Source organism: Vipera ursinii, assembly GCF_947247035.1.
Source record: "Vipera ursinii genome assembly, chromosome: 2".
Lineage (NCBI taxonomy): Eukaryota > Metazoa > Chordata > Lepidosauria > Squamata > Viperidae > Vipera > Vipera ursinii.
The window spans coordinates 129100106-129124975 of NC_139513.1; the positions used below are offsets into that span (position 1 = coordinate 129100106).

The 24870-nt window shown below is 40.1% G+C and overlaps 1 protein-coding gene across 1 annotated transcript in view; it reads left to right on the forward strand.

The window, feature by feature from the left end:
• Positions 1-15972, forward strand: part of GPRC5C (G protein-coupled receptor class C group 5 member C) — a 420745-nt gene extending 404773 nt beyond the window's left edge. Inside the window, exon 6 of the mRNA XM_083351396.1 lies at positions 15954-15972. The gene's annotated coding sequence lies outside the window, so the exon portion shown is untranslated. The remainder of the gene's footprint in view (positions 1-15953) is intronic.
• Positions 15973-24870: the final 8898 nt, after the last annotated feature.

Here is a 24870-nt window from a genome sequence, read left to right on the forward strand (position 1 = left end):
TATTAATAAGGTTGTAGGGATATTTCTAGTGGTTTAATGGAATAAAATCATCAGAAGTCACAAATTAAAAATCTGTCTCCACCCTCCCAACAGAATGAAACTTGGGTTTAGATAAGGGATAAGGTTAGGATTAGAGTTAGGTTTCCGTGGAATCAGAGCCCAAAATAGATGTTAGGGTTAGATTCTTATTAGATTTTTTTTCTTATAAGTTCTCTGATGAAAGAGAACTTGACAGTTTTTCGTTTGGACTTCTTAATCAACTACAGTAAAGTACATGGGAAAATTCCATTGCCAACAAAATGAAAGTAGGATTTGGGTTAGGAATAGGGTTAGCCTTGGGGTTAGGTCTCCTTGAAGTCAGAGGTAAAAACAAATCTTAGGCATAGATTGCCATAGGTTCTTGAGGAGAAGAAAGTGACAGTGACAGCTTTTCGTTAGGTCTTAATTGCGGACTAGGATAAAATACATGGGAAAATCCCATTGCCAATGAAAATGAAACTAGGGGTAGGGGTAGGTCTCCTTGAAGTTAGGGGCAAAAACTGATGTTAGGGATATATTTTTCTATGGAAAGTGTTGGTGACATATTTCCTTTCATACTTAATTGTAGACCAATATTGTAGACCAAAATACATGGCAAGATCCCATTGCCAATGAAAATAAAACTAGGGTTAGGGCTAGTTTTCTTTTGAGACAGGGCCAAAAACAATATTAGGAATAGATGCTTAGTATCTGTTTAAGGAAATCTGCCATGAAGACTTTTTCTTAGGAGTGTTACTGCTAAGCTTGTAAGCCGCCCTGAGTCTTCGGAGAAGGGCGGGATATAAATGGAATTAAAATTTAAAAAATAAAATAAAATTGTTGAGCAGTTAAAATTCACAGGAAAATTACATTTCCCCCAAAATGAAACTAGGGTTGGGATTAGGGATAGGGTTACGGTTAGGGATACATTCTTGGTGGTTCTCTAAGAAAGCGAACATGGAAGCTTTTCGTTAGGACTTTATTGTAAACTGGGATATCAACAAAATGAAACTAGGGTTTGGATTTAGGACAGGGTTAGGATTAGGGTTAGATCTCCTTGAAGTCAGGGGTGAAAGTTATGTTTATATTGATTGTTGTATGTTCTCTAAGGCAGGGGTCCCCAACCTGTGGGCTGCAACCCACTACCGGGCCGTGGCCTATTCGCAACCAGGCTGTGTGAGGGTTCGGGTTAGGTTTAGGTCTCCTTGAAGTCACGGATGAAAGTGATGTTTGAGATACATTGTTATAGGTTCTCTAAGAAAAGTCGCTGCCAATGAAAATGAAACTAGGATTATGTTTAGGGTTAGAGTTAAAGTTCAGTCTCCTGGGAGTCAAGGCTGAAACCTAAAGACAGGGATACATTCTCAGAGGTTCTCTAAGGAAAATTATATAGATCACAAATTGATTCCCCCTCCCCATTTTTATGCAAAAAGTCCAGAAGAGGCTTCCAATCACCAATAAATTCAGATGTCTGTTCTGTAATCAAAGAACCCAATCCATTCATTTCAGCAAAATGTGTCAACTTCACCAACCATTCCTACATTGTGAGTAGTGTCAGATCTTTCCAACTCTGGGCATATAGAAATCTTGCTACACCACGTCCTTAAAAATAAACAATCAACATTCCTATGAAGCTCTGTCCTATTAGTCAAATTCATTTTACTAGTTCCACAGGCAGTATTTTTTAAAAAATCACTTTTGCCCTTGTCCATTTGAAACTTGCTTAGATCGTGATCTTGTTAAGCTTTTTGCTTTTAAGATGAAATCCTTTAAAATAGCTTTCCCCACCCCACTTAGTTTCAAAAAGAAGGAACTCACCGAGTGGCTTTGATCTTCATTGCCGCTCAGAGTATCTGTTCTTAGGTTGTAAAGTAATTAAATTGTAAAGTGTTTAAGAAGGCAAAGCTTTTGTCGGTCAAAGGTCTATGAAGGCCCCGCAGCAGTTAAGGGTATATTTCCAACCTATGATCAACCACAAGAAACTAAACTCCTGAGATCTCCTTGCAAGGAACAACTCTCCCAGAGCATAAGGGGGGTGATCCTCTGATTTTTCCTTCCACTTGAGAAATTTCTGTCCGCCAGAACTGTTGATTCTTAATCCTGTTATTCTAATGCTGTGCTGTCTCTGCTTGCAGAGAAAGGTAATCAAACATAAGACCTCACCTAGAAGAGACTGTAGGTGGCCCATAACAACAACAACAAAAATACAATAAAACCAATAAAGAAAATATGGCAAGCATGATGAAGCAAGTGGTTTCATTCTTCTTTCTAAAAAAAAACAAACCCCAGCAGAATGCGGGCCATCCAAATCTTAGGGTCAACCTTATTCCAGATGGTAGGCACAATTATAAAGAAGGCACACTTCTGAGGACCCAATAGGTGGCATTGTTCAATTCAAGGTACCTGGTATGTCCCAAACCTGCAAGATGAAATTGGCCAAGCAGACACTATGGGAGACAGTGATCAAGTACCCAGTGTCAAGTTTCTGGTCGAAGAACCCAACGAAGTAAGCATACTGGAGACATTGTGATCTCTAATGCAAACTTTACTGGGCATAGCATACCCGCACCAAAGAATGGAAAATCATCTCTAGCGATATGGTGGGGAAAAGATAATTAAAATAATAAAACTTTCCCTCCCCTCTCTGACAGTTCAAGCCACGTTGTCCAATTAGTCTTCAAGTACTTGTTATGAGAAGAAATCCTCTGTTTGCCACAACACTAGTCCAGTGACCTTGGTTCTCATAGTGATAGAAACCACCTGTGTATTCCAAACCTCCCCTCCCCCTTGCAACTGTAGGCAAGCTAGAAGCAGCATTGCAATCCTAATGCAATGAGTCTTCATAGCTTGACACCCAGGCCCGATGCCATAAGGTTTACAGGTAATGAACATCATCTTGAATTGAACCTGGAAGCAATCTAGCAACTAATGCAGCTCACAGAACAAAGGTGTTAAATGGGCTTTTTGAGGAATGTTCATTACTCCTCATGCCATTGTATTGTGAACCAGTTGAAGTGGTCTTCATAGGCATCCCCATGTAAACCACATTGCAGTAGTGAGGCTGTGAGGTGCTTAGGGCATGGGTGATTGTCTAAATATATATTTGTTGAAGATCTTTCTCTCTCTCTTTCTCTTTTCAAGGTAGGCCTCCAGGAACAAGGAATTATTGGTGAAAATGTTCTGTGCAGGAAGGTTAGTATTCATCTGCTGCTCTCTTTGATTCAAGTGATATGCTAGAAATGTATGTTCCTGGGGAGGGGGATCTGCATGATCTATCTATCTATCTATCTATCTATCTATCTATCTATCTATCTATCTATCTATCTATCTATCTATCATCTGTCTGTCTGTCTATCTATCTATCTATCTATCTATCTATCTATCTATCTATCTATCTATCTCTATCTTCATCTTCATCATCATCATCATCATCATCATCATCATCATCATCATCATCATCTCCTCAGTATATTGTGTTGTGTTCATCCAAGATACTAGAGTCACAGTAGGAAATTGACAAGAGTTAATGGAAGATATGAAAACACAGGTTAGGATTGAACTTCCCTTATTCAACGAACAAAGTGCATTACAAATTGATTTCTCTTTCTCTATCACCTTGTGTTGCTATGATTGCTTTTTCCACTGTGGTGCCAGGAAGAAAAGCTTTGCACTGAGATGAGTTCCTCCAAAGACTGAGTGCAAATTGTATAATGCGTTTGTCATTATTACTAGCAAGTGAAATCTGTTTGCAATCGTACTGTATTTTCTTTTATGATTGTAGTTTAGATAATTGAAACAGGAAGAGAGGAGGGAGGAAGGAAGGAAGGAAGAAAGGAAGGAAGGAAGGAAGGAAGGAAGGAAGGAAGGAAGGAAAAATTAAATCTGCCTTTTTAAACTGGAGGCAGATGGAATTGAGGTTAACCCAAACTAGAAGTAATATAACTTTATGTATGATTGACTTGCAAGGCCGGTGTGCTGTGCAATTAGCTCACATGGTGTAACAAGATGGTGAGTTTGTTGTCATTGTGAGTTGTGGGGGGGGGCATGAAGGGGGGCTCAGCCAATCTCAATGTATACATGGTTATACTTTGACAATAAATGTTCATTCATAATTCAAGGTGCCCTGTCCTTCATTTTGCCAAATCCCACATAGTAGCTGAGCTCAAGTCTTCAAAGGGAAACCGGTGAAATAGGAAGCAAAGCCAAAATAATAAACCTATATAAAACTATTTTGAGACAAGATTCTCCTCCCTCTCCCTCTCTCTTTCTTGCCTCTTTGCCTCTGCCTCTTTTTCTTTATTTTGAAATTAGTAGGGAGCGTGCAGATTAAAATACATGTGCAGATAGTTGGAATATGAGTATTGAATGAGGAAATGAGGTGGCACGTGGTGAAGAAAGCATAAAGAATGAAAAAGGTCCCCTGCTCTATTTGCCTATGCATCCATGCTAAATTTCACAGGAGTTGTTCAAGCCCAGATTCAGTTTCTTACAGGATAAAAGGAGCATAGAATCTTGTTCAAAGTTTTCCCTCAGGCACTGGAAGCTGTTTGAAGAACTCATATTTTATTTTGAAATTAAAGTTGGATTCTGATCTGACTTCCAGCAACCAAGAGACCAGAGATGCTTTCTGGAAACCAGCAGAGTGAAGCTGTTCCTCTTCCTCAGCCTTTTGTGGGGATAAAATGAAGAGTAGAATCTGTATCAGTAGGCTTGCTTTCTTTAACAGACCCCTGAGGTTTTAAAGGATTAAATCTTAAAGGCTGTTCTCTTCGGATGATTATACCTTCAAATACTAACATGCTTCATTATCTGGCATGCCTTTTCATCCTGAATTTTTGCATCATTTTATATTTTGACTGGAAATATGCTACCTCACATCAGTAGCTTGGTGTGTTGGACTGCCAGCATGAGGAATTGGAGCAATGAAAAGAGAGAGGAATAGTTGCTTTAGATCTCTCTATAATCTGTAAATGCTGCATGGTCTGATAACTCAATATTCCTGCTATTTGCCTGCTTGATTGTGGGGAACTGGGCATCTCATCTGTCCGCTGGAAGGTGACTACATTTGCAAAGTATCTTCTTCATCTTGGTTGGTACAGAATGCAAGGCCAAGGTGGCTCATTAGATTCAGATGGGAAAAAATAATAATATTCTGTAACAAGTACACCAATTACAGGAGTCTCATTCACCCTCCCACAACCCCAGCCCTGGTGGCAAGATGGCCTGCTAATAGCACATTGATGGCATATCCTCACAATTGTGTTTCCATCTTGGTGTTGGCCTGCTGCTGAGCAGGCTGTAAGTGGATCAAAGTGACCTTGCAGAAAAGGAGTGTTTTTCATGGGAAATAGAACATGTTCTCTTCTGCAAACATCATAATTCATGTGGAAGGTGACTCTGAGGGAGATAAAGGACCTTTAGGGTTCCCGGTGGCCTCTGCAACTGCTGTCCCTCCCTATCTGGGCAATAGACTCTGTGCCTCTGTGGCTGTTTCAGTTTTGGCTGTAGAAGAGAACAGAAGCTGCCTGCTGATCAAAGTTTTTTTTCTTTTTTTCTTTCTTTCTAAGATCAGGTAAGAGTAGTAGCCTCTGTTGTGATTCAGCGTCAGCCTGTGGTTCCGGCAGCTGAGTCGGATGATTCTGAAGAGGAGGAGGAGGAGGGGTTTGGAGAGCCTTTGGTGTCAGAGGAAGGTTCTGATGCACCGCAGAACTCTCAGCCAGGCCCCTCCCATCTTGTTCCTCCTCAGACTCAGCTGTGTGAGCCTGAAAGATTGGAAGAAGACAATCCACAGCTGGCTCTGTTCAGGGATGCTAGGAGCAGGAGGCAATCTAGCAGAACTGAGCAAAGGAAAGCAATGAGGCAACTCAGGAGAAGGCAATGAGAAGCCACACCCTGAGACTGCTGTTTAAAAGGGGAATGTGTGGGAGGTGCTGGTTGCTGAAGGCAACCGTTTGAAGAGCTTCTGATAAAGTCTTGGTCTGTATTTGTTTAACTTTTGTTTGAACTTTTTCATTTAGCTTTTGCAAATAAATTTGGTTGGATTAGTTCCAGCCTATTGAATATAAAAAGGGGTTGTCCCTGACATTCCAACAGGGCCGGTTGTAGGCTGGAACAGAACAGCCTCCTGGAAGGAATTCAACAAGGTTGTTATTTCTTGCACTCACCTCTGCTGTTTGGCTTTTCTCATTTTGCTAGGCAAGGAACTTTCCTGGAGAGAAGGAAACCTGAGGAAACCTGTCACTTTAGTCTCACTACTGTCTGTCTTCTCTTCTTTCCTTCCCCTGCTGTTGCCTTTGTAACTACAGCCTTGCTTTATGTGTAGTCCACAATTTTGTAGGCCATATTTTAGGTTCACAGCAAGAAGGATGCCGTGGAGGTCTCAAAACAGTAAGTACCTTGATTCTTCAATTTCAGTGGTAGTTTGATTTTTCAAAATCCTGAACCAGGAATGGGGAACTTATGAATCCTGAAATGCTGCTGGGCAACAATTCCTACCAGCTGATCAAGCATAGGCACTTTTGAAGAGTATTAGGGACTAGTGCAGGGGTCTTCAAACTCGGCCCTTTTATGACTCATGGACTTCAACTCCCAGAATTCCTCAGCCAGCGTACCTGGCTGAGGAATGCTGGGAGTTGAAGTCCATGAGTCATAAAAGGGCCGAGTTTGAAGACCCCTGGACTAGTGCATGATTACGCTCCTGATTCTCTTTCAATCAGCTCACACTTCATAAATAGCACTGGGGATCCTATCTGCACTGTTTATTGCATAGCTTGATGGGTATCGGAGGTAGAAATGTTTCATTAAAAAGGTAAAGGTTCCCCCGCAGATGCGTGCTAGTCGTTTCCAACTCTAGGGGCTGGTGCTCATCTCCGTTTCAAAGCCGAAGAGCCAGCGCTTGTCCGAGGACGTCTCCGTGGTCATGTGGCCGGCATGACTAGATGCCAAAGGCGCACAGAACACTGTTACCTTCCCACCGTAATGGCCCCTATTTTTCTACTTGCATTTTTACGTGCTTTTGAACTGCTAGGTTGGCAGAAGCTGGGACAAGTAACAGGCTCTCACTCTATTACGCGGCACTTGGGATTCGACCTGCCAAACTGCCGACCATCTGATCGACAAGCTCAGTGTCCTAACCCACTGAGCCACCACGTCCCTTAATGTTTCATTAAATAACCCTAATTTTTATAATCTTCCTTCCCATGGGTACAGTTGGCTTCATTTATAGAAATCAACAATTATTATTATTATTATTATTATTATTATTATTATTATTATTATTATTATTATTATTATTTTAAATTGCTTACTATTGATGTGTTTTGGGAGTGGAGCCATCGCTTTGGGAGATTAATGTTGTTCTACTATTGTTCTATTATTTAATATGTATTTTATTTAAAGTATGTATTTAAAGCATTTATATCTAAGGGATTACCACAAAGAAGAGGGTTCAACCTATTCTCCACCAATCAAAGAGAACTAAGGAGAAATTTCCTGAGAGTTAGAACAATTAATCAGTGGAACGACTTGCCTCCAGAAGTTGTGAATGCTCCAATACTGAAAGTTTTTAAGAAGAGACTGGATAGCCATTTGTCTGAAATGGTATAGGGCAGACATGTCAAACACAAGGCCCGGGAGCCGGATCCGGCCCACAAAGTGATTTCATGTGGCCCGTGAAACCATCCTGGAAACAGTGAGGGAATGGCCCCCACTGCCTTGGCCCTGGCCCAGAGACCTTCCTTCTGCTAGAGACCCTCAGATCTGTCCCACTCCTGCCCAGGCCCCCATAGGCACCCTTGATGTGAATGATGTATAGCTGGCCATGCCCACCCAGTAGGCCATATGCACTCTGGCCACGCCCACCCAGTAGGCCACGCCCACCCTGGCCATACCCACCCGGCCCCCTGAGGGCAACCGCAATGCTGATGTGGCCCTCAATGAAATTGAGTTTGACACCCCTGGTATAGGGTTTCCTGCCTGAGCAGGGGGTTGGACTAGAAGATCTCCAAGGTTCCTTCCAACTCTGTTATTCTGTTATATAATATTTATTTACCAATCTGAAATATTTCCATAACGACTGAATTATATTTAGCGGACTTATTTTTAAGTCTTGCCAGTTAATTTGAAACTTTAACAGACTGATTTTATTTGTTCATTTGTGGTTTGACTTGTTTGCTGCCCACCTTGCTAATTAGATGGAAGGGATAGCTGTTACTCCCCAAAGTCCATTGAATGGAACAGCGCATCATTATGGAGAGGCAAATGACACAGATGATGTAAATGGTTTCATTAACATCATTTGTGTGATGACAAAAATTGATGCAAAGAGTCGGCACAAAATAATGAAATGTTCATCTCAGGCATAATCACATCATTACAATTACAATAGAATTTTTCCCTACTGCATGCAAAGTCTATTCAGTTGAGATCCTGAAAATTGAAGTTTTGTTATATGATACAATCATATATTTATTTTCCTTTATATTCTGCCTATTCATAGGGCATTCAAGTAACAAACAAACACTAGATGAAGCTATATTACTTATTAGTCCAATTCCAAAGCCTAAATAGGAAGGTTTCAGATCCTTTTTTGAAAGCAGAAAATTGAGGAACTAAATGGATCACCCCATAAAGTTCGTCCCATAGATTCAAAGAGATGCAGGAAGCTCTTCCCTATGTGTCAATTACATAAGTTTATATTCTAATATATACATCTTTTTTCTTCCTGGCATTTGTGCAGGGTCTGCTTTATTTGAAGCATCTGAATGTTGATCCACTGTTTGCAACAGAAGTTGATCAGCCAGCTTGTAACCTCAGCTTGAAGTAATGGGTTGAGTGACTGACCCAAAGTTACCCAGCCAACTTTCATGCCTAAGGTAAGAATAGAACTCATAGTCTTCCTGTTTCTAGCCTGATATTTTAACCACTAGACCAGGGGTGTCAAACTGCCAGCCCGCAGGCCGGACGTGTCATCCGGAAGCCATGCCCACCCCATTGCCGGCATTGGCAAAACCATCCCGGTACATTGCGCAATGTCATCGCAAGTTTGACATGTCTGCACTAGACCAAATGACTGTCCTAATATATACAATATAATATTACTATAGGCCACGGTATTATTGTTTTCTTCAGAGCCCTGGTCCACAACAATAGTTTGTGTCTTTGTTTAGGCATAAATACACATACACACTACTAGCCATAACTTGATAAGATAAGGTAAGGTATAGTAAGATAAAATAAAATAAGATAAGGTAAGGTAACATAAGATAAGACAAGATAACTTTTATTGTCATTTTTTACTGTGGGCATACTGGCACACATTAAAAATCAAATTCTGTTGCTTGCTCTCAAAGGTGTACACATACATAACACAAATATAAACATTCTATATACAACATATGTATATACCTACACCCCTATATATAAATACATATAAATATTAATCACTTGAGTACATAGCGGAAAGAGGAAGCTTGAGAGTTCAAAAGGTTTATACTGTATGGAACAAAACTGTGACTGAATGTGGATGTTCTGCTTCAGATACCACAGAGGTAACAAGGAAAACAGGTCATGAAGAGGATGTGTAGTGTCCCAGACAATCTTATGGACCCTGCTCAAGCAACACTTATAGGCTATGTTCTAGATCAGGGGTAGGCAACCTCGGCTCTTTTATGACTCATGGACTTCAGGAGTTGACTCAGGAATTCTGGGAATTGAAGTCCATGAGTCATAAAAGAGCCGGGGTTACCTACCCCTGTCCTAGATGGAAGGGAGGGAATTGCCAATGATCTTTTCAGCCATCCTCACCACTCTCTGCACTGCCTTCTTGTCTGAAGCAGTGATGCTTCCAAACCAGACTGTGATGCAACATGACAGAATGCTCTCAATTGTCCCTCTATAGAAAGTGGTAAGGACAGGGGAAGGAAGATGTGCTTTTCCCATTCTATGCAAAAAATGCAGGCACTGCTATGCCCACTTGTCTCTGTCCAGCAACTGAATTGATTTAATCTGAGTAGCTGTGATATATCAACTATTGAAAAAAAAGTAATTTTTTCTGACTGCAGGAGTGAAGCTGGCAAGACCTCTTGCCTTAGCTAGCCCTTGATCTTTAGCAACTATCAATGTCTCTCTTCCCTTCAATCACCTTAAGCATCTCATTTCTTATGGCTGTTTCTCCCTCTCTCCACATCATAACAAATGTCATCCTATTATCTTCTCATCATAACTGTGTGGGACTTTTAAATAAAACACGGGAATGCAGTCAGGAGGCTTACTCTCATTGGATCTGCATGTAATATATATGTGGGTGTGTAAATGAACATAAACCATCAGATTGATGCATCCTACATGAAACTACTGTATGGATAGCACTAGTGCTAGTGCTAGCAATAGCACTTAGACTTATATACAGCTTCACAGTGTTTTACAGCCCCCTCTAAGTGGTTTACAGAGTCAGCATATTGCCCCCAACTATCTGGGTCCTCATTTTATTGACCTCTGAAGGATGGAAGGTTCAATCCACCTTGAACCGGTCGGAATCAAACTGCTGGCAGTTGACAGAATTAGCAGAATTGGCCTGCAATACTGCATTCTAACCACTGCACCACCATGGCTCTTAGGCAGGTACTAGGAATTCATTGTTTTGATTTAATTTGAACTAAGGATGGAGAGAGTGAGATTGTCTTAGGAACTATAGTAGCTCAGGGATGGAACACTGGTTGGAGGTTTTTTTGGTCACTTTTCTACTGGTCAGTTGGAGGTCAACACTGATTGTTTCATGGTGTTCAGTTAGAGGCAGGACTGCAGATATGGAAGAGTCTATGAAAAGTCAAATGACCTTGCTGTAATTTTTATTTAAATGCAACTTTACTTCTGGCACATACAATCATAATTTGTAGTCTAGCAGGGTTGTGAGGATGATTGGGATTATGATGATTTGTCAGATTAATATCCTATCTTTTTTTCCAGAAGTCCAAAGAGGCTTACATGAAGGTCTTCCTTCATGTTATCCCCACAAAAACAATTCTGTGAGATAAGCTTGGTTGAAATGAGCTTGGTATCACAATGAGTTTCCATGACAGACAATGATCCAGAATGTGGGATTTTCCAGTCCTGGTCCAACAGATTGATCATTTCACCACAGTGTTTTTCCTAATCTTTCTGGGCAGCTAATTGGATCTCAGGATCCAAGGGAATACAAGATGGTTTGCAAGTGAAATTCAACTATAGCCAATGGTTGTTATCTTACTAAATACCTCTGCGTGCTGCAGATGCATAGTAAGGATCCTCATTTGGAGGAAGGGAAAGGGGAACATAGGAACAAATATCCATGTTTCTGTGGGAAAAGGCATTAGTCTTATATTTTAGAGAGCTGCCCAAAGTCATACATTTCTAACATTTGGGGTAATCTGTGGATGGACCCATGGATTACATGAAGGAACTTCTGCTTTCCCCCCCCTTTAGTTGGCTGGCATTGGCTTGGAACTTGGTCTGGAGAAGAGATTGTTCACTGCAAATATTTTCTGGTAGAAATTCTAGCAACATATCACCAATAGCCTTTTGAAATTCTCCACTCAAATTGTGGAGCAAAGAAAATGGGTGGCTGAATTATCTGGGGGAAGAAGATTTCTTTTTCATTTTTGACAGTAGAAGCTCTGCTACTGAGAAGGGCCAATGGAAGGAAGAATACCTCAAGGATGTCTTTCTCTTGGGACTTAATAGAAGCCTGGGAGCTCTGGGATGCAGTTGTGGGCATTTGCAAGAGCTGGCTAATTCGTAAATCTCATAGCACAAGTGCTTCTTTTCTGGAAGTCATGTACTAAAGTTTATGGGTTGCATCACAATATGGGATGCAGTTGACCACTGGAGAAATCATTGTTCGATGTAAAACAGGACATAGACCCATACCCTTTGGTCACCTTCTCAGAAAGCTACGCTCTACTCATGAGGAATTTTTCTGAAATTCTTTTCTTTGAAATAATTTCTAAAGCAAATTGTTCTATTTCATCAAATGGAATCATTAATGGGGGTGGGGGGAGAGGGATTTTCTCTGCATAGCAGAAAACATTCTTCCTTTTCCAGCTGGTAGGAAAGACTTCGAAATATCTCTTACGTTGTATATCACATACTGCTTATGTTGACCTTTCCCAACCTGTTCCTATCCCAATGGATAAACTTGAAATCAGAATTGCCAGTACTATATATATTTCATAACCCCAACAATCCTTTTTGAAGCAACCAGCTTCTTCACTCTTTGGAACATTTGCTTTGATCATCATTTGGATAAAAAAAGGAGCAAAAGCAAATATGTTGGTTATTGATATCACAACCAGAATGTGAATTTTCAAATATTGTAGCAAATTTTAATTCTGGACTAAATAAAATGGTGTGCTGGAAATTAAATTGTTGAAAGAAGAAATCAAAATTGGGAAGCATAGATATAAAAAGTTCAGAAGGTTAAATACTAAATAAAGATTAAATAAAGGTATATGGAGAAAAAGCTGTTCCAATCTAGCTAATAGAAATAATCATATATAAAATATGTGCATTAACAATTGGAATAGTTTTTTGAAATTTAATTGGATATTGATTTTACCAAATCCGATTATGTATATTCAATAGAAAAAAGATAAATAACACTCTATTGGGCTTGGGAACCTACTTCTAGGCTAAGATATTTCCAGGTAAAGAATGGCTTAATTTAATAATGTTTCAGTAAAAAATGAAAAAGGAAGGACAAATGTTCTCATGTGGTAATTCCTTCTTATTTGAAAGTATCACTGAATAAAGATAGTTTATACAAAGCATTGATTTAAGAATTATTGATGGTTATCAAGCTGTGAAAGATTGACCTGTGGAACAACGTTAGTATGACCTGCAGAATAACAGCATTGGAAGGGACCTTGGAGGTCTTCTAGTCAACCCCATGTTTGAGCAGGACACCCCATGCCATTCTGGACAAATGACTGCCCAATCTCCTCTTTAAAATCTCCAGCGATGGAGCACCTATAACCTCTGGGGGCAAATCATTCTCATTGTCAGGAAATTTCTCCTTAATTCTAGGTAGCTTTTCTCCTTGATAAGCTTCTATCCATTACTTTTTGTCCTGCCCTCAAGTGCTTTGGAGAATAGGTTGACTTCCTCTTCTTTGTGACATCCCCTTAATCTATTAGGATGCTAAAATGAAAAAAATTTAAGGGTGGAGAAAGCATCTCAGAAGAGACCCTCCTAGTTTTTGGGAAAGTAATAGCAGGGGAGAGAGGAAGTACTTTCAGACTTTCAAGATTTTGTTACTATGACCCTATAATAAAATTAGGAATAACCTTTAAGTCTTTTGTTTCCCAGTTAGGTTTACCTTGAGGGCCTACACATGTGATTTTAATGAATCAAGAGTTCCCTGTCAAGTTTAAGATAAAATCCCTCTGAAAAGGTTTCAGTGTAATTTTTAACAATAAGAACCAGGGCTTTTTTCTCATAGAACGCTCAGAACGGAGTTCCGGCACCTTTTTTGGATGGAACCTTGTAGGGTAGGCAAGGCGGGTTGTATGACATGTGCGAGTTCCAGCACCTTTTTCTTTTACAAAAAAAGCACTGATAAGAACAGTAAGCTAACTCCTCTGAGTAAACAAACAGGGACAACTAACAGTAGTTTAACAGGGAGAAAGAGAAGAGGCTATAAGTGATGGGCCATTTGCTGTAGGGCCATTTGCTATAAAAATGCAAGGCTATGGCATGAACTCAGAAGGAAGGGAGGAGATGTGTGTTTGCAAAGCCTGCATAACAAAGATAAAGCAAGAGGGAGTGTGGACAAGTGGGGCCACTTTCTATGTGGAAAACAAGAACTGACTGTCACGCATATCATACAAGACATATTGCTAAGATAAGGAATAGGGCTAAGACAAAGCCAATAGAAGACTTGCTAAAAAATCTTGTAGAATACCTATTAGTTAACTTTTAGGAATAGGGTTGAAGTAGAGCCAATAGAATTCTTGTTAGATAACTTCTGAAGTGTTTATTAGTTAAGACATAGAAATAGAGATGGTGTGGAGTTAATAGAGGACCCTTTAGATAACTTTCAAAAAGCCTATTGGACAATTTCTTTATCCTGCCTTGAACAACTGTACAAAACCTTCTTGAATCCTTTGTTCTGGGTCCTGATGTTATGCTAAAGTGTTTCAGTAAAAGGAAATCAATCCTGTACCTTGAGTCTGGTAGTCTTCATCAGCTTTGGCACCAGGTTAAGACCTGAATCTGGGGAGAACAGTCTGGGAGGTTGTCCAGGATTCCATGCCTGGATTTGATTGGAAGACAATGACCACCAGAGGAGGGTCCCTGGATGGGTAAGACTAGTGGCTGAAAGGTATGTGAATGGTCTGAAATAAAAACCCCAGTCAATGACCAGGACTATGTGGTTCTGCATTGTCAGCCACACTCAAGGCCCATGAGTCTTTTGTCAATGACTGAGTATCTTGAAAAGTAAGGGACTTTGCAGGAATCTCTCAATGTCTCATTGATGTATAGAGTGGATTGATTGAATGCAATAAGCCACTGTCTAAATGAACGTCCAGCCCTGGTGAAATCCTTGGTAGTGTCTTAATTGAACTCAAAGGCTGAAGCTCTGAAGAAATTAAGGAGCAGGAACAAATGCCAGTGAAGGGAAATAAAGGGATAGGAATTTAAGAAGAATAAAAGGTAAGGACCGAACAGGAGATGTTCTCAGGGGATAAGGGGTATCCACCTGAGATTCAGCCTTAAAATGGGAAATTGTGGCAGTAAAAAGACACCTAGTTTAGTGGTGACAAAGTTGCCAAAAGGGAAACTGCCCAAGGACATGCCAGTGGGTTGTATTCTGGCTAATACTGAGAGTTTAGGGGGATTGAATATACGGAGTAAGGCATCCTTTCCCCACTACTGTATGTCAGTATGGCCATACTTACAATTAGATAAACCAGGAGACTTTTGGCTGCCACAAGAATCAATAGATCTCCAACTAACTGAAGAGGTAAGGACCACCTTCTTGGAACAGAAATTATATGCTGAAATTCAGTTCTTGGAACTCTTTGTGAAATTGACAAATAGTCCATTTCTGTTGCAAGACTGCAGTTGTGAAGGAACTTTTATATGTAAAGCACAGGATCCTAGGTTAGAAAAGCCCAGCACTCCCCAGGTTTTGCCGGAGGACCCTGAGAATGACCTACCACCCCCTGTTTATCTGTAGGGTGAACTACCCCAGACGGACCAAATGGGAGGAGAATTCTGGAGGGGCGTGGCAGCTAGAAAACAGAGATCAGGAGATGAGACATTCCTATAACACTCGGTCCCAAACTGAGTCAGAACCTGAGATACAAGCTCTGCTGAGAGAAACAATAGCGGCAGGAGCAGAGAACAGATCATCCTGAATGTTATTCTGTACCCCCCAGTTTCTACTTCATAACTCTACAACTGGAAACAGCAAAACCCCAATTATAGAGAAAACCTAGAGAAAATGCATTCTCTGTTTCTGTCTGTCTTTAGAACACATAACCCTACCTGGGCAGATATTCAGACATTGATGAATGTTCTTCTAATACTGGAAGAATGGAGGTGGATGAGAGGGGCAATGGAACTCAAATTAGAGAAAGAACATGAAAATGTTCTCGGCTGGGAAAGCCTCCTCCCAGAGGCAGAGTGGAATCTAGATAACACCAGACATGCTGAAAGGCTTCAAAATTATTGGTCCTTGGTCCTACATGGAATCCAAAATGAAGATCCAAAGATCAAGAACCCGTCAAGGATTTATGAAATTAGACAAGAGAAAAACGAGAGTCCTGGGGACTTTTTTTTTTGAGAGAGAGTATATCAGGTTTTCAGGCAATATACTAATCTAGATCTTGAGGCGCCTAAAAACCAGGAAATGGTGAATATGATCTTTATAGGAAAATCAGCAGAAGATGCAGAAGGCACAGAAAGTGGAAGGAGGCCCAGGGAAAGTTATTTCAGAATTAGTCGAGACAGCTTACAAAGTCTTCACGAGCAACAGACAAGAAGACGATAAGAAAGAAGTGCAGCAAGCCTGCCGAAACACTATCTTCCTAGGTGGAAGGAAGGGGGCAACAGTGCTGAAGGGGCAGATGAGGAAGGGGAGTTCAGGGAAACCAAGGCAGGGCACACAAACCTGCCTATGGTAAAGGGCATGGAAGAGGGAGGTCCCCTCCTTGGGACACAACCATTTTGCTATTTGCAAAAAGGAAGGACACTGGAAGAATTAATGCCTGATGACTACAGCCATGGTGGTAGAAAAGAAAGAATGAAGGGGCCAGGGGCAGGGAGCTATAGTTCCCCTTATCCCCAAACCCTTGGTGGAAGTCCAAATTGGGAGAACGAAACACCAAATGCTAATAGACACAGGAGAAAGCAGATCAGTCCTTAATAAACCCATTTCTCCTAGATATCTACTGATGAGATATCCACTGTTGGAGCATCAGGAAAAGCCTTGTCAGCCCCATTTTTGCAAAGCTTGGAATGTAAAATAGGGCGCACTGTGCTAACTCACCTGTTCTTGAATTTGCCAGAATGTCCAGAGACATCCTTAGTAAACGGCAAGTAACCATTCATGAAAAGGGGGGAAGAGAAAGATGAAAATATCCCAAGAAGAAATATGGAGAGCAACCGCTTTAGTAATAAAGGAAGACACCCCGCCACTGCAATTCCACCAGATATAAAACCTGCTATGGAACCTTGGGTTTGGGCAGCGAGACAGCCAGGAAAGGCAGTTTTTGCTGAGCCAGTCATAGTTGCCTTAGCCCTGGGAGGACAAGTGGCCAATTTAAAGCAATATAATATTAAATGGGAAGTAAGGCAAGGTCTTCAGCCTATAATAGAAAACTTCCTAGAATGGGGACTTACAACCCAAACATCTTCACCTTGCTACCTTTCAAGAAACCAGATAGGTCCTTCTGTTTTGTCCAGAACCTGTGAGGGATGAACAAGATACCCCCACCCTCCATGCAGTAGTACCCAACTCATATACCTTGTTGGCACAAATTAACCAAAAGATAAATAATTTATGGTATTGGATTTGAAGAATGCCTTTTTCTGCATCCTGTTGGCAAAAGAGACCCAACCAATTTTTGCCTTCGAATGGCAAGAGCCAATATTAGGCACCCTCGTACAATATACAGTACATGAATTAGGTTACCACAAGAATTTAAGAACAGTCCCATCATATTTGGCCAATGCCTGGGTAAGGACCTGTATAAGCCGTCATGATCAAGGAATACTGGGTTTTATAGTATGTGGACGATTTACTTTTAGGTGCCGATATGAGAGACAAATGCATAGAGGGGACCATATTGCTCTTGAATTGGCTGGGCATTTATGGCTATAAGGTGTCTAAATCAAAAGCCCAAATAGTACAAAAGAAAGTTAAATATTTGGGATATGGCACCTCTGAGGGACAGTGGAGTCTGTTAGCCCCAAGGAGAGAAGCTATTTGTCAATTGAAGGCTCCGGTTAACAGAAGACAGCTAAGGGGTTTTCTGGGAATGGTCGGCTTTTGCAGAATTTGGATTCCCAATTTCAGACTAATTGTGAAGCCTCTTTATGAAGCAGTCAAGAATGGGGACAGAGAAATATTTGAATGGACCAGAGAATGCCACAGGCATTTACACAAGTTATAAAGGAACTTATGAGAGCACCGGCTTTGGGATTTCCAGACCCCACTAGACCCTTTACATTTTTCGTACATGAATGGAAAGGCATCGCAGCAGGAGTTCTCACTCAAAAACTGGGCTCATGGCAGAAACCCGTGGCATATTTCAGGAAGCAAGCCAATAGGGTGGCTTTGGAAGGCCTGTCGGGAAGGGGAATGTTTGCTGGCTGAGAGCTGCTGACTATGCCTTGCTCCCTTAGCTGAAGCAGCTTCAAGAGACATATAAGGAAGCCAGCTTCCAAACAGTAAACTTACTGAGTGAACAAGCAAGGACAGCAAGTAGGAATTGGAAGATTAATTGAGAGGAGGTCAAGAGGGAGACACTTATTTTTAGTTATTTTTTGTTCATTACAGGAACAAAGAGATGGAGGGACCTTCTCTTGTGACCTACAGAGGATATGAAATATTTGTTTTTCTCCCCAAAGAGGACAAAAATCACATATGCTGCAAGGATATTTTTGTCCCCTGGAAAACAAGATGAAAGGTCTAAATGCAACACTGCCTACACTCACAGCTTACCAAAGAAGACATGGAATTCTTAAATCAGATATAAGATGCATTTATGAAGGGACAATAGTGGCAAGAAGCCGGGAGGAATAGACAAAGAGAAATGAAACCATAAATGCTGAAGCTTTGCAAGATGAGCTTTGATTCTCTAGAGCAGACATGTCAAACACAAGGCCCGGGGGCCAGATCCGGCCCGCGAAGTGGTTTCTTGTGGCCCGCGAAGCCATCCTGGAAACAGGGAGGGAACGGCCCCCACTGCCTCGGCCCTGGCCCAGAGACCCTCCTTCAGCCAGAGACCCTCAGATCTGTCCCACTCCTGCCCAGGCCCCCATAGGCACCCTTGATGCGAATGATGTAGAGCTGGCCATGCCCACCCAGTAGGCCATACGCACTCTAGCCACGCCCACCCATCAGGCCACGCCCACCCTGGCCCTACCCACCCGGCCCCTTGAGGGCAACCGCAATGCTTATGCGGCCCTCAATGAAATTGAGTTTGACACCCCTGCTCTAGAGCTTTCAGGATGAATTTTAGGCCTCCTTGATGATGGTGTTTTTGGACTACTGTACAAAGAACAGCTGGACAAGTGGACAAAACGTCAGGGTTTAAGGAGGAGAACTTTAGAGATTTGCATTGACAAACATTCCTGCCTCTGCTTTACAGAGAAGAAAAGAAATGTGTGGAGGTGATCCCAGACTGCCTTCTAAGAAATACCCAAGTGACAATCTGCTGCTTAGATTGTTAAGTGAAGTATGCTCCTTCCCCAGACTCATATTCAGGATATGGCAGAAAGTCTCTGAAGACACTTTAGGTCCACTGACAATTACCCTTTCTATTCATCCACATGGGAATAAATGACAACAGCCGTGCTACCTTGAGGACACTATAAAGTGCTATAAAGTATTGCACAGGAAGGTCTTCTCAAAAGACACGGCCCAGGTAGAGAAAGATAAATACTGGGAATGAATAATTGGCTATGCAGGACTTTCGGTTCCACCCTGTGGTGATACAGCCAAGGGATCATGGGGCTCTGCACCCCAGGGCTGATTTCGCCCTGCCAGGGGACGCTAAATGGGTCAAAAGTCACCTCAGAGAGGCTACAAAGAAAGAGAGGTGCCCTGATGATCACGGAATGACAGTGGTCGATCTGCTTGGTCTGGGGGAAGTCCTCCAACCCAAGAGGAGAAAGGCTAGCTGCACATCAGTGTCTATCCCAAGCTACAAGCAGCCGAAGTCCAAAAGCATAAACCAGAACAATGGTGAACAGCGTGCTTGAAACTGGGTGAGAATATCGATCTTCTCTCTTCTATTTTGTAACTGATACCCTGGAAAAAATCCCCAAAGGAAGAAATCCTCTGAATGTGAGGGAGGGGAGTAAATCCCCACCTCTTTATAGATGGAAGTGGTGAATTAACTTCTAACTTTTATATTGAAATGAAACTAATAACACTATAGTCTGGATAAATCTGAAAATTAAGAAAACCATTAAGATTTTACATCCTAAAGAGTTTCAATGAATTTATAAAAAATAAAACAACAATTTTATTGTTTGAAAAAGTTGGAAAATTAATAACTACTGACATCTAGTGGAGAATCAGAGCATAGAATAGCAGCAACTCTGACTCATAAATTGGCAAAACGCCCAGTAACAAAGATTAATCTGTTGCCTTGAACTTTAATAATCTTCAGCCAAATAGAAAACAGTTGAGAACAAAGGAAGAAAATATACTGGGCAATTTATAAGCTAAAAAAAAGTGTCTGCAGAAAAAGAGAACTTCAACAGTTGTCTAAGCTCAAGAATTGTTTGCAGAAAAACAAAAAAATTGACTCTTGGCTAATCTTCTAGGGGGGAACTTACTAGAAGGCTTCAAGGTGGCTAAATACTCTGAATTGCAACTTTGACTGGTTGATAACGATCCCTGAATAAAAGAATTGTTATAAAATACTGCTTTCACTGATACCTTGACAACTAGAAACACATTGGATTACAAAAACCATATATAAAGATAAGAACTATATAAGATTTGGTGGCTTGGATTTCGACATTGGCTGGCTAGATAAGGCTAATTACAGAGACTATGGTACTGGTGAAAGACTATTTGGAGAGGGGGATTAAATGGATATTGCATATTTATCTAAAAAGGACAGGAAACCATACCAAATACTCCCTTCTGAAAGATCTAGTCTGGAACATCAGAGAACTGCAGGAGTAATACTCCAAGACAAGACAAATACTTTTCAGGATGAAAGGTATGCAATGCTCCGACAGATTCAATTGACAATAGTTTCAAACCACAATGAGATCAAAACTAACTTTGATGACATAAATGAGCACATCTTCAATCTAAACTTACAATTAAAAAACTCTCAAAAGTGATGATAAAGAATGAACAAACAAATCAGATAACAGAACACAAACTAGAAGAAAGTGAGTTAAACAGGGAAGCTACAAATGAAGAGAACTATAACTTAACACAAACAGAAAAAAATCTACAAGATTTTATTACAACAATGAAAATGAAAAAGATATTTTATTTAGCAGGACATCAAAACAAATTTGAGGATAAGAAAGAAGACTTAACAAAATAGATTATAAAGCTGCCAGAAAAATCATCAGAGTCTGGGAGACAAAAAACGTATATTCTACTCAACCTGTCCTTCACACTCCCAACAACACCTACAAAAATACAGAAACTTCCTGGCAAGCAGAACATACTAACTTGGAAAGCTATTTGGCTAAATAAGAAGGCTAGACTTAGACTTAAGAGATCTGATTTGACTTACCAGATGGAGTACTACAAGATTAAACATTTGTTTGAATATAGTTAAAAGAATAGATAATTTTGGATAGAAAGGGGCCCTATAGTAAGAGGGATAAGAGATACAAGTACAGTATTTTTTATAATATATAAAATGTTAAAATACTGGGATAATGTATGTGAATGGAAAGTTTAGACATTTAAAGGTGATTAAATTTGAGAGAATTATGACTGAGAAGAATCATTTGAATACTGAAGGGAAAGTAAGCTTAAATAAGAATTTTGAAAACAGGACATATAGTGACTCAATAAGATGACTTTTATAAATATAGTTGAAATATAAACCACTCAGAAAAGATGTTATATGTAGATGTTATAAGATATATAATTAGTACGGTATCTTTATAATATATGAAATATGAAAATATTGGGATGAGGTGTGTAAATAAAAAGTTTGGCTATTTAGGTAATTAATTTTGAGAAAACTATGACTGATAAGAATGGTTTGAATACTGAGGGGAAATTAAGTTTAAATAAGAATTTTGAAAATAGGACACATAGTGACCTAACAAGATGACTTTTACAAATACAATTGAAACATAAGTTAATTAGAAAAGATGTTATATATGGATGTTATTGTTAGCTGTACAAACACAAAAAATGTTTATATCCAACCTTGTATGTATTGAAAATATTATTATATTTATCTAATGTTGACAAAGAATAACACTGGAAGAAGGGAAGATCAAGGAAACATATATTGATCATGGAATTATAGAAATTAATTATTATTGATTGTTTTTTCAAATATATGAACCCAGACAACATGCTGTTTACTAAGCACTAAAGATTGTTATTGCAAAAATCAATAAAATATATCAAAAAAACAATTGGCTATTCAGATGTTGTCCACGGGATTACAGAACTTTCAGGGAGGGGGAGACATGGTAGTGATGGAAGATTTCTACTATTTGGACATCTGTCAGAAAATCAGCTCAGCCAACACTGCAAAGTCCCCAAAAATTCCTCAGTGGTTTTACTGATTGATCCATTGAACTGAATAAGAAAAAAGAGGATTAGCTGTTCTAGATATGAATGCTAGTTGAGGAGGTAAAAGGAATGGAAAAGTTGGGGAAGAAATTGATCTGTTCTGTAGAAACCAGATAAATACTTTAACAAATTCTTAAATGCAGACTTTCCTTTTGCTTAACTCTTTGTTAAGTCATGCCATTCCACACACATTGTTAGGTGCAAGGAAGCAATAATGACACAGTAATTTACTCAGAGAAGTTTCTTTATTGTTGCTTGTCCATAGACTGGAATCTTGCCAGACTAAAGCACAATCTGCATAACAATTAGACATGCCCTATGGAAGGTTAGGGAAGGTTCACTCTAAGCCTCTTCATGCATACTAAGGATTCGAGACTGATTTGTCTTTTTGCTACTTGGGAAAGACTCTTCCTTCTTGTGACTCTACCACACATAATATTATTCATATAAATTAGAAAAAGGCAAAATTATCTATGGTTTTTGTTTAAATCCCATTTATATCCCACCCTTCTCCGAAGACTCAGGGCAGCTTACAATCTAAAGCACAAATCAATGTGCTTAGCAATAGCCTTCATTCTATGTATATGCCTGCTTATAATAGGGATTCAACCCCCCCCCCACAAGCGGCATTAATACAACATCAGCTTAATTGCCCCCAACAATCTGGGTCCTCATTTTACCTACCTCGGAAGGATGGAAGGCTGAGTCAACCTTGAGCCTGGTGGGATGCGAACCTGCACTAATTGCAGGCAGCTGGTGTTACTTAAGGAGGCATTAGCCCACTGCTCCACCAAGGCTCTTTATTGCCCTTAGATAGTATCCACAGAGCTCTAGCTTTAACTTGTTTAAGTTCAATATTTAAGATAATATGGCAAAAATGTAAAACCACCCAAAATTTTATTTCTATATGAAATAGTATGAGAGATAGACGAGAATGACAAAATCTGACAGATTAGTTTTGGCATTCTTGAATGAAATTTTACATAATCTTAACAATCAGATTGCAGAAAGCTTGCAAGGTTTAGCAATTTTGCAATATTAGTCTTTTTAAAATGTTTATTTGCTGTCATTTGTGTGGCAGCAAATATTCATTTACTGCTTTGCAAAATGGCACTGAGAACCCAAAATCTGGTGGAGTTTTGATACATCCATTAATCTTATGCAGGCTGTTGAGAGAATTAGGTTTCCAATACCTCCATATATCTAACTGCTTTCAAAAATGTGAACAATTTCAAATATTCTGTGGTTTCTTCAAAGGTACTTGTCATCCTTTGTCAAAATTTGGTGTAAAATGCCTTAAAATGCCTTTACCAATCTAAGCAGATAGTTTCATTTGTACTCTTGCAGCTTAGAAGATCTCAGCAGAATTTAGCTTTCTTTTTCATGACAGCTAAGATTCTTTAAGAGTCAAATTACACTTGCCAAAGTCCTTCCAGAAGTGCAGAAGGAAGATAAAGGAGAGGAAAGCCCACGAGCTTAAAGCTTAGCTCAGGCTCATAAAAGCAGTTCATAGTAATAATATAATAATGGGAGATTTTAACTACTCGGACATCTGTTGGAAAACCAACTGGGTCAAGACTCCAAGGTCTTCCAAAGTCCTCAGTGGTCTTGTCGACTGATTCAAAAAGATTGAAGTAGAGACAAGAGGATTGGTTCTCCTAGATATGATCCTAAGGATTGAAAAGAGCTGATTAATGAAATGAGTGGGAAATTTTGGGAGGAAAATAATAATAATAATAATTTAATAATTTAATAATTTAATTTCTCCCGAAGGAATCAGGGCGGTGTACAGGGCAATACAACAAAATACAACATACAAAAAATAAAAAATATTAAATATTACAGCCCAATTCAATACAATTAATACAATAACATTAAAATACCCCTAAACCCATCAGACCAGGCCGGCTTGTTCAAATAAATATGTTTTTAGGTCACGTCGGAAGGAGCGAAGGTCGGGAGCCATCTGGAGCTCCACCGGTAAACGGTTCCACAGGTCTGGCGCGCCCACAGAGCACGCCCTCCCCCTGGGGGCCGCCAGTCGACACTCTTTGACCGACGGCACCCTAAGGAGGCCCTCTCTGTGGGAGCGCACTGGACGAAGGGAAGTTGATGCCGGCAGCAGGTGCTCCCGTAAGTAACCCGGACCCATAATGTCAGTTTAGGGTTCAGGGTATTACAGAAAGTGAAACTGAGTTCTTATTGTATATGTATTCTGCATTTCAGGAGCACCAAATGCAAAACATTTAAAGTACTATCTGGGATTTCATGGGCAGACATTCACAAAGAATGCAGGAAAGTTGGGAAATACTACAGTAGATGTTACATTTCAGTAAAGGTTGGGAAACTGATATGAATTCACAGAGAGCCTTCACCTGAATTTGAGTTAAAAGGAGACATGTAGAAAATGGAAGGTGGGCACCATCCAATCACCAAGAAGGATAACCAGTTAACAACAAATATCCAGAGAAAGAAAATGAGGCAGACTAAAGTGCAAAAGAAATTTAGGTTTTTCAAGTGGAGCTGCTGTTAGAAAATGTAGTAGAATCATAACAAGTGATGGAAAAAGCGCAGAGCTCCATGTCTAACTTTGCTTTGGTTCCCTCCCCAAAGGGGACATATGTTCAAATGGATTTAAGCAGAATAACTGACAAATGGAGGGGTTGACAATCTTTGATAAATAAAGAGATGTTTAGGAAGCATCTGGCATCATGAATGAGCTTAATTTACCAGGACCAATTATATTCAAGATTCCTGAAAATTTATTTATTTATTTTTTATTTTAAATCCCATTTATATCCCGCCCTTCTCCGAAGACTCAGGGCGGCTTACAAGCTTAGCAGTAGCCTTCA